This window comes from Choristoneura fumiferana, chromosome Z, assembly GCF_025370935.1.
Source record: "Choristoneura fumiferana chromosome Z, NRCan_CFum_1, whole genome shotgun sequence".
NCBI classification, from domain to species: Eukaryota; Metazoa; Arthropoda; class Insecta; order Lepidoptera; family Tortricidae; genus Choristoneura; species Choristoneura fumiferana.
In genome coordinates this window covers 26,151,617-26,165,650 of record NC_133472.1, presented here as the reverse complement: position 1 = coordinate 26,165,650, position 14,034 = coordinate 26,151,617, and the positions used below count along the sequence as shown (strand labels likewise).

At 39.0% G+C, this 14,034-nt stretch overlaps 1 pseudogene; it reads right to left on the bottom strand.

Annotated features, from left to right (window-relative positions):
• The window catches only part of LOC141432716 (protein bric-a-brac 1-like), a 274,922-nt pseudogene that overhangs the window by 210,719 nt on the left and 50,169 nt on the right, over positions 1 to 14,034 (bottom strand).

Here is a 14,034-nt window from a genome sequence, read left to right as displayed (position 1 = left end):
CATGGTTTCTCCTAAAAATGCTCCTCTCATCCACTCAAAGGTTGACTGGTAGAGATCACTTAAAGGGATAAATTCGCCTTTATACATATATTTCATTGTTTGTCATCTGTGTTTGTTTACTTATTTTGTACAATAAAGAGTTTACATACATACATACATGGTAAAAGTGTAAATTGCAATCATTTTTCTAACAAAGTGATGTCACTAAGCTGCCACTATCACTGATGTCTTCTAAGTTACGGAACAGAATAACATACACTAAATTGTTGATTGACCCTTATGACTTTTTAGTCATAATGAAAACTCTACTTTTAAGAAAATATAAAAAAGTGTTAATTACAAAAGCATAGTCCTATAAAATTTAGATATCCCTTAAAATTTGACGTAGGTACAGTCGAGCAAATTGAATCATGGCCCAGGGTGGAACCTTTGTGCTACTACTACTAAAGTCATAATGACAAAGATGTACTAATGACATCTTATTTGTCAAGGAAATCATAGTGAAATTAATTAATACTAGGTTCCTCCCTGGGTCATGATTCAATTTCTTCGACTGTACGTGACAAGGAATTTACAAAACTGAAGTTTTTGGGCCTTTTAAACTTTTACCTATACCAATTATCTAATCAGTCAGACACTTCAACTAAACGCCATACTTATTAAACGCTTTTGGACGCTCTTAAGCGTACTACAAACGATTTAGATTAGACTGTGTTACATTATTGAGATGTTCCTTAAAGTATAACGCGGGAAAATTTACAACATCGGCTGTCAAGTGGCGCTACTGTCTATGCGGAACTATTGCGAAACTCTTTACTCGTTATGGTCCACCCACACCCGCACAACTACTTATTTTTCTACCTATCGCAATGTTATTGATCACCATCGTTATCACCAGATTCTCCAGCCTACATATGAGCCCCGCCTGTGGACTAGTAAGTAGCTAAGTAGATATATTATTTCGAAATAGGTAGGTACCTATTTTGACTCCATAGGAAGAGATTTAATGGAGCGTTTTACTCCGGTTAGGTACGTTGTAAAAAAAAAAACTATCTGCATACCTACATAACTACCTACATACACTCACCGGCATAAAATTTGGCCAAACTCTACATACAAAATTATTCACTGATTACTGCATACATTTGAGGGTCAGATTTTTTGCCGCTTAGTAAATATATTTAACTGCCTCAGCCAACATTTGGATAGAAGATATCTGATAAAACTGTCTAGAGCTAAACTTTTTAAAAAGTTGAGATGTAACTATCTACAACAGTGACAAATTAAATTAGTGACAATTTGAAAGTATGGTATTAGAACTTTCACATTAGCAGCAACAAAGTAGTGAAGTCTAAAATAAAATTAATTACGTAATGCGATACGGAACGGAAAGTTTTGCGAGCCGGGTGTGGGGCGGGGGCGGGGGAAAAAGTTTATGAGCGCCCCCGCAACCCCTTCGCAACAAAAACTCGCGCGACCCCATGCGCCACGCGGCCGCTCCTGCCTCGCGCGCCGGGAGTGTGGACGACTAAATAAAGAATATCCTTATTCTAATAAAATTAATGGCGCGAGTTGGGTGGCTTAACTCGAGCCGAGTGGGCTCATAATCTAGCTAAAACGTGTTTAGTTACCTACATGTTACATAGTTGCCATATTTTGATTCGTAGGTATTGCATGAATTTTTATTTAAACAGACAAGTTTTGTATTCTTGAAACGATTGTAATATACCTCTTAATACCGACTAGACTATAACCACGAGATGCGTTTACCTATGTTAAACAGGAAGATTTGAAAACTAGGTGAACAGAATATGATGATTTATTTATTTATTCATTGATACAACTCTATTCCTGAGCATCTACTAGCCTACCTCACACAATCAAAGTTGATTTGGCTTGGGTAGCTTACCATTATGATGGCGAGATTTTGCTCCTGATACATATTAGGTTAGGTTACCTACTTAGTCTCAATTACAAAATAATAGGCCAATAATGAAAATAATAAGTTCTATCTAGCTGGACAACGAAGAATAACTTTATTATTACAATGCGAATTATGATCTTTCTGCCCGCTGCCCATTATGACCGCTCTGCACCCTTTCCGGTATAAATAGGTACGGAAATCCGTAAGAAAGTTTTTACGCCCGGGCACAAAATTCAATGAGCGTCGGCAAGCGCGCTTTTTCCTCCCCAGCTTAGAAAACCATCCATGAAGCGGGAACAAATCCATTGCAACGACTGCTAGAAATTTTATCGCAATGAATTAATTAATCCGTAAGTTAGTGAACGCTTACAGCTTGCGAACTGTAGCGTCAAGCTAAACCTAATCGATGTTCAATAAAAAAAATATTTTTTAATTAAAGTCGTAGCATTTAAAGGTGAAACATATAATACATTGTCTCTTCTAGATGACTGCAAGTTGCAACAGTGTAGAGAATGTTTTATTCAACCCTAATTAACTTTATCCGTTACAAGTCAACTCTTTTTACAGGCATTCCTGGTGGCATTTACCGCGCACCTGGCGGGCGGCTGGCGCGCGGCGCGGGCGGCGAGCGCGGCCCGCGGCCCGCGCCGCCATCCGCCGAATTAGAATAACTTTACTTACCCTTTCTAGGAACGCAACATTTTCCTTTTCTTTTCAAGTATAATGTATCGCACCTGACTTTATCAACAAAACAATTTTTGTACAGAGCTGTTTAAGAGAGTACTTATTTATCTGATGACTGGAGTCAAAAAAGTTGTTAAATAAACTACTCGGTTTGCTGAGGTTGTATTGGTACATTATATTTTTATTACCACTTTTGAAGTAGTTACCCAATAAAATGTTTTACCGCCAAAGTTGACTGTTTGTGAAAAATTTAGGCGCGCATGGGCATTTGAGAGCGGGCAAAGTTGGACTCACCCTTTCCTCCTCGCGGATCATCTCGGCGATGCCGGGGCGGATGTCAACGTCGTCGGCGAGCAGCGGCGGCGCGGGCGCGGGCGCGGGCTCGGGCTCGGGCGCGGCGGGCGAGCGGCGCGGGCTGGGCCGGGGCTGCGCTCGGCCGAAGCGCGCCGCCGGGCCTTAGCCGGGGACTCGGCCTCGCGGCTCACGGGCCGCTTGGGCGCTCTCTCGGCACCGGGCCGCAGCACCGCGTGCTCCCCGCTCACGTCCGTCAGCCCCCTTATCTTCAGCGTCTCAGCCACCTTGAGCAGCGCCGTGATCTGGTCCTGCGACACGTTGATCTCGCCGCGGTACATGAAGTCCACGACCGCCTTCAGGTCGCAGTACTTGATGTCGCGCATTATTATGATCGGGTGCCGGCACGGATTGTCCATGAACAGGGTCTGGAAGTAGGGGCTGCAGGCGGAGAGCACCACCTTGTGCGCTTTCAGGCTCTGGCCCTCGCAGGCCAGGGTGACGTCCACGAACGACTCGGTCTGCAGCAGTTGATCGAAACAGTTCGCGAGATTGCTCTGGTAGTTGTTCCATCTCAGACAGAACTGCTGGGGGGAGCCATCGGCGGTTTCGCGGCCCTCCATCGCCGCCCCGGGTTCGTCCTCGGCGGGCATTTTTTTTCAGCGGCGGGTTCGCATCTGCAATGTTACGCGGAATTAGAGCGCGCGATACATGCGCAACATGCGACGACACGCGAGGCACTGAGCGGGCGCTCGCGGGCGCTCGCGTCGTGGGGGCGGAGCGCTCGCCGGTGCGCGGCCAATGGCGGCCGCGCGCCGCCTCCACCGCCACGCCCCCGCTCCGCACCCCCGCGACCCCCATCGATCGCCAGTGTCACCGGCGCCCGCGCACGTTGCTCTCAGTGCAAGTTTATGCGACTCTATTGCAACCTGGCCATTGCGTGCAATTAATTATTCTTATTGCTAAGTATTAAAAAAAACGTATATTATGCAATGAATGAAGTTGCCTGATGACAATTTGATCAAATGATGGGTGGATAGACTACCTACTTAATTGATAAGTGAATATAACAATGGTTTTCACTGCTACCTTTACCTGACACAAAAGTTTTTTTTTTTAATAATTAAGTGAACAAACTTAAAAATAGGTTGGAACATAGAAAATATTAAATATTAAATCATGGCATGCAGAAGAAATAAATAATTTTCTTTCTTTGATCATACATAAACCTACTTGAACTACCTACCTAATTAAGCCTGAAATCTAACGAACTTTGGTTTTATAGGTAGGTACAGTACAGTCGAGGGCATAAATATCTATAGGTACAGCTACAGCGTCAAATACATGTTCTTATACATCGACCTTATGATTAGGGGCACAAAGATGTATAGATATTTTTGACGCCTTGGTAACGTACATATATTACTGCCCTTGACTGTACCTATATGTATACTTACATCACATCATTAAGTAGGAAGGTACTATCGAAATAGGTTAGGTACTTATATAGCTTTGTACGTAGCTACTACTAGTAGATACAATAGTTGTATACATTTGATATACACTATGAAAAAGTTAACAAAACATTAGGTAGAGCAAGGGTAGAGCTAAAAAGTTTTATAACAATTTTGTCAGGTTGGGAAACTATGTATTATGAACAAACATAAAAGATCATGTTTGGGTAGCAAACAACTTGTAAATAGTTCTACTGGTGCAATACTCTGCTGTCATCAGCGATTATGCTGCTTTAATTTAAACGTACGAAATCTGTAAATCTTAGTTATACGACAAATGATCATAGGTACAGGACCATCGCTTTCGTCTATGAAACGTTAAAGGTAACCATGGAGCTGAATATAATAATTAATATAAAATTATGTAATAAATAAATGTTACCTAGAACTTGGTAGGTAACGACTTGTAAACCGACTCTTACCGACTTGATAGGATTATCATTTCTAGACAGATGTCAGGTGACATATTATTATACCTATTATAATATGTATTATACTTACCTACCCTATACGTAATGTAGGATGTGTATCTACCTCCCTCATACCACATGTACCGCATGTAGGTACTCTACCCATAGAGCGCTTTGAGTGAGGAAAATATAAGGACCATTCCACCAACACCGTAAAACCTGGCAGGCTATCCGTTTTGAGCGTAAGTAACTGCAATGAAAGTTTAGGTACACATGGGTTGGTAGGTAGGTACGACAAGGCTGCTCAGCAAAATCTTGTCACAGGTAACTTTTCATCACTTTGTAACTTTCTTTAATGACTTCACGCAAATTGACACATGTCAGGTAATTTATTTAACTTGTGTAATATATCTATTTCGTTTGCATTTTGTGCCATTCCATGTTAATTTTCATAGGTACATTTATACCGATCTCAAATGAAAATAAACCAAAGTTTACACGACTTCTATACTTTTTTTAATTCTTCTCTATGATAAGACAGATCCAACAAACTATACACAAGTGTACGAGAAACGCAGGAAATTAATAATTTGGATGTCAAGTGGCGCTACCATCTTTGTGGAAGACATGTGAAATACTTTATACATTAGAAATGGTCCACACACGACCATTCCTTTTTCTATTGAAATATTCGTATCCTTTTTTTTCTCAAACTCTAGTGTATGCAAGTGGAAGTCAACATAGCCTCATGCAGTGGATATTAAACGCACCGTTCAATCCCAAAATAATTGCACTCATGAAACATGCAAATATTTATTAAATCACTGCAAGTAGGTATTGTAATTATAACGTAAATAATACAAATATATATATTCGTAAAACTGCTAATAAAATTATCAGATATGTTACATTTTAGTAGAAAAATTATTTGTATTTCTATTTCCTTTAGTAAAAAATTCAATGATTTTTGATTTTCTGCATGAATTTGTTTGGATTACTCGTATTGGATTTGTACCTGAATCAGGGATTAGGATTTTTAAATCTGTAATAATAAATTAAAAGCCGCAAACTTTAGTTTTTTTAGAACATGAAATTGAACAAAAACCTATTTAGTGTTTGAAATTCCCTGACCCATTTGTCAAGTTTTTAAGGGAGCTATGAACGTTATAATAGAATTGTGCTTTTGTAGCTCAATGCTTGTTTATATTTTCTCACATTCGAGAAGAAAAGTATACCTAGTTTCATAATTCATTGAATCAGGCGTTACTATATAGTGTGGAGGTGGAGGAACAGCAGGAACACGTATATTTTGCATAAACTTAGCTATCATAAGGTCGCGGGTGAGCAAAGAAATAATAATCATTTTCTCAAACATCCTATATAATGTTTATGTTGTGTTCCATAAAACAGGCTTCAAAATATACTGTTGCAGGCCTAGGCCTGCAAGACAACAGTCTTTTGTTTCAATGCAAAACGTCAAATATCCACGATAAAGGCCATTATACACGACTTGAAATTAATAATCTGAATTTCTATGGTTCATTTATTAGTTACTGAATAAATTCACAGGACTATGAATATTCTGTACTTATATAAATATATAAATATTACCGACGCGTTTTGCGTCATATTACAATTTAATTTACATTATAAAGCAATAATGTAGCTGATTAAATGGGCTGCAGTTCGTGTATAATGGCCCTAAAAGCCGAAAGGCAAACACAATAAAAAAAGTTTTGGCGGGAAAATTGACAAGTGTCATTGTCTTTTTTTTTGATTGACTGGACTTGGGCTTTAGCCATTTTCCAAGAAAGTTCCACTGTCATTTCAAAAGTTTCGTTTAGAAATGTGATTTTTTATTGTTGCAGGCCGTTATATCTACATGTTTTAAAGCAATTTGATTTTATTGGGATTATTTTAACGTTTGAAAAATCATGTTAGAATGAAATAAACACTTATATAGATGGTAGTTATTATTTGAGTCTGGTACAATTTTAGTTGCCCTGCGAATTAAACAGTGATTTCTAGGAGTTTTTATTTATTTTAGTGCATGTTTGAGAAAAGCACATGCGAGCCTCGTATACCTATCCGGCCGAGCGAACTCGGCCTGCAAGCCTTTCTTTCCCGGCCTCTGCAGTAATGTACTATTATTTCGGAAAGAGGAATCCATAAAGTAGATATTAATTAACCCTGTGTAACTTTTCCGTTAAAATAAGCTTTAAGCAAAAAATATGTAAATTTATATATTAAATTACTTTCTATGCGATGGACCGTGTAACTTTTCGACTGCCAACGATGCCTATAAAAGCATAAAGTGTCATAAGCTGTCGTGCCTAAGGCACCACCGACCTTGAACTTAGCTGCAATAGCGACCTACATGCATATCGGTTAAAATTCCAGTTCGCAGTTGGCATTAAGACAATGTATCATGTGGATGATAACTTTTTCGCAGTTGACTTCATTTTTATAAGGTTGAAAGCCAAACACACCGGCAAACCAGCACCGATTGAGATAACTTTGTTACACGATATTACCTTTTAAATGTATTACCTAACAAGCTTACATATATGTATATGCCATCATCATCATCATCAGCCGGAAGACGTCCACTCCTGAACAAAGGCCTCCCCCTTAGAACACCACAATCAATGAACGTCAACTCGCCACTTGCAGCCACCGGTTTCACGCAACTCTCATAATGTCGTCAGTCCACCTGGTGGGAGGCCTGGCAACGCTTCGTCTTCCGGTTCGTGGTCGCCACTCGAGGACTTTTCTCCCCCGACGGTTATCTGTTCTTCGAGCGGTGTGGCCCGCCATTGCCACTTCAATTTGCATATTTTTCCAGCTATGTCGGTGACTTTAGTTCTTCGACGAATTTCCGTTTATGTATATGTAGGTACGCGGTTTCAATCCCGTGGAGAGTTTACAAAAACTATTTCCTTATTTCGTGGGAATTAAAAAAAAAATCAAGCTACAGTCAGCAACAAAGATATTATGTATACAGCAAAAGTGCAAAAAATATGTATACACGACCTTAATGCTCAGGCAATAAAGTCCTGTATGTATACATATTTTTGGCACTTTTTTTTATTTTTTTTATTTGACTGGATGGAAAACGAGCAAATGGGTCTCCTGATGGTAAGAGATCACCACCGCCCATAAACATCTGCAACACCAGGGGTATTGCAGACGCGTTGCCAACCTAGAGGCCTACTTCAAACGTATGTATATTTTTGTTGCTGACTGTAGATAAGTACATAATAATATACTTATGTCTGCCAATTGAATCGAATTGAATTGCCAGTCGGTGACTTTATTTTTCATCTATTGACACGTACGTAATGTAACCTTACTAATATTACGTAAGCCTATTTTATAATAAAAAAAATACCTACAAATGCCAAATTCACATTCAATTTTTGTATGGCGTTAGGTTGAGACCCTGGGAAGGACATGGGATGGGATAGTTTTTGTCTCAGAAATCATCAATCATCCTCATCTTTATTTAAACTATCATTAAACATGCATAAAAAACTGTAATAAGGGGTCATTCATAAAGTACGTCACATCACAGCAGGTGGTAGGACCTTGTGCAAGGTCCGCCCGGATTGCTACCACCATCTTGCTCGCTAATCCTGCCGTGAAGCAGCAGTGCTTGCACGGTTGTGTTTCGGCGTGGAGAGTAAGACAGCCGGTGAAATTACTGGCACTTGAGGTATCCCATCTTAGGCCTCTAGGTTGGCAACGCATCTGCAATTCCCCTGGTTTGCAGATGTTTATGGGCGGTGGTGATCTCTTACCATCAGGAGACCCACTTGCTCGTTTGCCATCCAGTCGTATAAAAAAAAAATCAATTTTAATCATTTTTAGCCACCCCCCCTTGTCACACCTATTGCTAATGAATATCGCAATTGTTTTTGTTCCTGTGTCACAAATCGCCTAACCCCTCCTCCTCCACCCACACGTGTGACGTAATATATGGATGACCCCTTAGACACATCATAATGATCATAGCCTGCTAAAATCTCTTGTCATAAAACTAATAAGATAACGATTAATCTATTTGTTAAGAACAAAAGTTAAGAAACACACTTAAGCATGAAACGAAGCTTTTAAGTATACGGGGGCCATTTTCAATTTTAAAACAAAAATGGTCAATTGCCCTACACTACGTTGGACAGTTCTCTCCACTAAGACACACAATTGAATTTAAAAAAACAAACTATCTTCCAAAAATATCACGCCACACTTTTGTTGTCCGCATTGCTTTCTTGTTATGACTACAGTTAAAGAAATAGGTTGTAACATAAAGTTGTTCCACGAACCCAGTTGTGAGGACGTGTTTAGCTAGAAACAGTAAACTTAGAGCGAGGAGGCTCCTGATTAACGATAATAAATACACCATTTATAACATTTTCGTAGAAAAATAATTATTTTAAGAATAGAAATAGGTACGAAAATATGGGTAACGGTAGGTAAATCAAACAATCAATGAAAAACTGTAGATACTACCTATTGAGAATGAACGCAGTTTATTAACCGACAACAACATCGAACATCACAGAAACTTGTGTCAACTTCTACATTGACAACTTATTAATTACGTACATAACTACTTAATGTGTCGTCTTTATTTTACCTAATAGACGACTTTAAAAAAGGGAGGAGGTGCCACATTCAATGCCAATTGCATTTAATATGACAGATAAATTTCTAATACAGGAAACAAAACCACGACTTACCTACATTGGTCATCAGCTGAACAGTTTAGTGTTTTTAAAAAATCATCATGATCATATCAGCCTAAGATGACAATAGTATGATAAATACCTATAATTATCAATACCACAATTTGCTTGTCCTCACCATTCGCGATTATCTTACCAAAAGATTGCAATACCTAAGGTATTATCCTACCTCGACGTAGGCATAGTTATTAAAGAGTACATCAGGGGGACATCTTTTCCTAAATTCGAATCAAATTAAATCATATCATCATTTAGCTTATTATACATCTACTAGCTCCCAATTATCTTCAAACTACAACCTGTGCATTGGTTCCACGCCAGTGAGTACTGAACAATAACGAATAAATTAATCTTAACCCAGCAGAAGCTAGTCTGCGTCTGCGTCAGCGGGAGTAACTGAAATTCTAATGAAGTAATGATCTAATAATACAAACAATGATTGAAAACCGTTCCTGTTGCTAATTAAATAGGTACAGCAGCGATTTCAATTAACAGTTAATTAAAAGTGTGATAAAAAATAATATCTTAGGTAGAAGTTAAACCTATATAATTATGTATTAATTAGTTCGGTTAAGTGTTAGTCAGAAGCGAGAAATTAGAATTGATTTGCTACATTTCGTAAACAATATGTGCAATAATGAGCAACCATATACCTAACAACACAGTACATTAATAAATGAAATAGATAATTTCCTATATAGGTATACCTACTCGTACCAACACTTATAAATTGAATGCCAAAAGCCCTATTTTTTTCTCCGGATGGCACAGGTATGAGTGTGTGTGACAAAATCAATTTTTGAAAGATAACGAAACTAAACATGGCAATTAGTTGCGATACATATCCATAATAAAGTATACTTATAAAGTATTAAAAGTGGTACCTATTTACTTAAGGTAATTATTTAATTAGGTTTTGAAGAAGAAACCGTTCAAAATGTTAGGTAAATATCATTTTGGAGCATCTCAACAAAATCACGTTCTATCTGTCTACTGATTGAGTGCAGTTGCTTTCGCTTTGCTCTTGGCATTTGAGCTCAGATATTCGAAACGCCGTTTATTTTATTTTTGTTTGGCTGCAATAATTTATCGGGACTAGTGCCCCTACATTTAAGGAAATATGAAGTCTTCTTGTGGCTTTATCGACTTAAAGAAAACGGTTAAGAAATAATTAAAAACACTCAGAATGTAGAGTCAATCACTTTGCTGGACTTATCTAAACAAACCCTGAAACGATCGTATGTGCAAAAAAGGATCAATGATATTTAAAACATTTAGTTGGTAATAATAAAAATCGAATTCGTATTTCCAAAATCTTATATGTCTCTTTTGAACACATTGGCGGAGCAGCAGATACAGTAGGTACAAAACATCGCGGACACGCTATATCCACCGTTCTAATCTAATGTCCAATTCATTAGCGTTGCTTACATTTTATAGTAATGTACATACATCAGCTGGACATAAAACACGGAAACTACTAAATCAAATGGCGCGCATAAAAGAAGCTATCTGATACTTTTTCATTATTTTACATCACTCATAAAAGTATGTGACGACAACGCAGCCGGTGTTCAGGTCACGCGAACATCACTTAAATTGTAGCGCATAAAATGATCTAAATCATAACTCGCAGTAGTGCCTGCTAGTCTAGGCGCTTATTAATTAAGTTATAAAAAAGTCATAGCCAAATTTACATATTTATAGGCCAATAAAATTATAGGTGCCAGTGTGGAACGTAGCGTGTGGATGCCTTGTCGGGGGTGACTACGCAGCGGGGATGCGGGGAACAGTCCGAGGCAGCGTGTCGACATCGAAACGGATGTTAAACACCTTTACAATGTTTTATTTAATGCTTGGCCTGCCCGAAACATACGAGTGTTAACGTTATTATTATTATTTATTAGCCTATAGAGGTGTCCCACTACTGAACAAAGGCCTCCCCCATGTCCTCCACTCGACCCGGTCTTGGGCGGTCTTTGACCAGCTGCCAAGAAAGGCGTCCAGACTTCAAATAAATAATAAGTCCGTTCAGGTCATCACGCCATTTTATGGTGGATACCATCAGTCTCTCGCTATTTTAGCCCACCTATTGGGTTCCATGCGGCTGACGTGGCCTGCCATTCCCATTTCAGCCTGGCAGTCTTTGCACTCACATCAGCAATGCGTGTTTTGGAGCGCAATACAGTGTTTCGAATCCGGTCAACCCGTTTCACTCCTAACATACCGCCCTAAAATATGCGCTCCATTGTTCTCTGGCAAACCTTCAATTTGGTCTTCTGTAACACAGTAAGTGACCTTGTTTGAGCACCGTAAGTTAGGACAGGCAGTACACATGTCGACGAACCTTCGCTGTAGGACTAGCGGAAGATCGACCTTCATGTGTTTTTTCATAGACCAATAGCTCTTCCAGGCGTTTTGGATCCGTCTTTCGTCTTCCGTATCCTGTCTGTGGCTGAAAGGGAGTAATTGGCCTAAATAGGGATACTCGTCAACATATTGTAACAACTATCCGTCTACTTCTACCTTACGTTTCGTGCTGTTGGTCATTACTTGAGTTTTTGACCGGTTCATTTTCAGACCAATTCGAAGGCAAGCAGAGCTTAGCTTTTGAAGCATTGTTTGTTATTCCGATGTAGATGAGGTCGCTGACAACAATGCCTTTTCTCCCCCCTAAGGCTGCCAGGCTGCGGAGCGCTTGCTCTAAAGTGCGTACGTTGTATGTAATGACATTAAAAATATCAGTGTCCTTTATCCGAGCCATCGTGTGACGAGGGTTAACCGATGTTGTTATCATCCGGGGATTCTTAGCACCCTTAGCTCCAAGAGATCTTTGGCTACCGTCATCGCCAAGACTCCCACAGTCGCCGGAAACTCGGAGTCTTTTTTTGCACTGTTAAGTTATATTTGAAATATTCTGTAATATCCGACGTCTTCCTTTCAATGTGTACCTACTTCACTTTTTAATTATCATGGTCACTCTGCTCAGCTGACTAATTCCTTTTAAGGACCGGACTAATGGAATGACCTCCGTTACGAAGTAACTGTCGCAAAAAAATAGTTCCTAGGCCGCAATGGTAATTAAATATTTAACACCCTCATTACAGCCCACTGAGCACTAAGTGCCCACGGGATGTCGTGACTGTTAGTTAAAAGCTTGTATGCGACTGTTTGAATGTTTCACATTAGAGTTAGTTTGCGTTAGTTTAGCCAAAGGTACGCCTGTTTGTACGAACTTGTGACCGGTCACGGCCACACCCCGTACTGTAGTATTGTTTTCCGCGCTGCAAAGCCAGGTACCTACCTAACGTGAAATTGACAACGCATTTGAATGAGTTAATTTGAGTCCACGTTTTCTACTAAAAATAAAGTGTTTTTTTTCTTCGCTGCTCCCATCGGGTGCTCTGCTCGGCAATCTACGCATTTAATTAATGCCATTGCCTTTTTTAGCCAGATAGATGTCCGAGTATTTTTTACTTCGAAGGAAAAAACATTTTTAATATCCACTCCAATTATTAATCATTGCTTCATCTGTGTACTACACTCAAGTACTACTTATTCAGGGCAGATTCGATCTAAAGATTGATGGATGTAACACTACCACTATTATAAGTAGGTATAGCGAGTTACGTAAATTTTATTCGATCGACGTTTACGTATAAAACATTACTATACTTAGCTATACAGTTTACAGTGTATACATTTCATAGTGAGTAGATATATTCTATGGGACCTTTGTGCTCGCCTCTAACAATATTTTTCGACGCAAGTCTCCGGTCATTTTATTCACACCAAACACCACTCGGAAAGCTAAATATTTGTCTGGTGTATTTATAAAGACAAGTTTAATTGTCTTTGTCGTTAGTTTTAAGATTTCCACGAATTCTATACAAATGAGACCGACAGCTAATTCATTTATTATGTGGTTAAAATACAAAAAAAAAGAAATTTCAGGCCACTGTAGATCATGGCCACTAAGCGTCATCGATCTAACATTATTACGTTTACAATAAAAGAAAGTTCAATTATGCTAACTTCTTAAATGCTGTATTTAGTTGATGGTAGGCTGATTGTCCTAGGTATAGAATAATAGTAAGTAGGTACCGTATTTTTATTTTTCTCATAAGTAATCTATATGTGCGGGACATATCCTGAACTAAGTAGTGTATAAACATTGTAATTATATATACTTAATATTAATCTCAATAAATGCATCGAAAGGCCAACCGTCACAGTTAAGGTGATGAAATTAAATTTAAAATCCATTCATGCAAAACTCGGCAAAGGGCAATGTATTTAAGCGAAGAGCGCTCTTGTTGGAGTGCTATTATCCATTCTGTGTTTTAGTCTACCGCGCCATACGACTCGGCTCCAGGTGAGCGACCATCGCAAATATTCCTTTCCTTACCTGCGCTGTCTCATCTTCACTGAAATTTTAATTTCAGATTAATTTCCCAGATAAA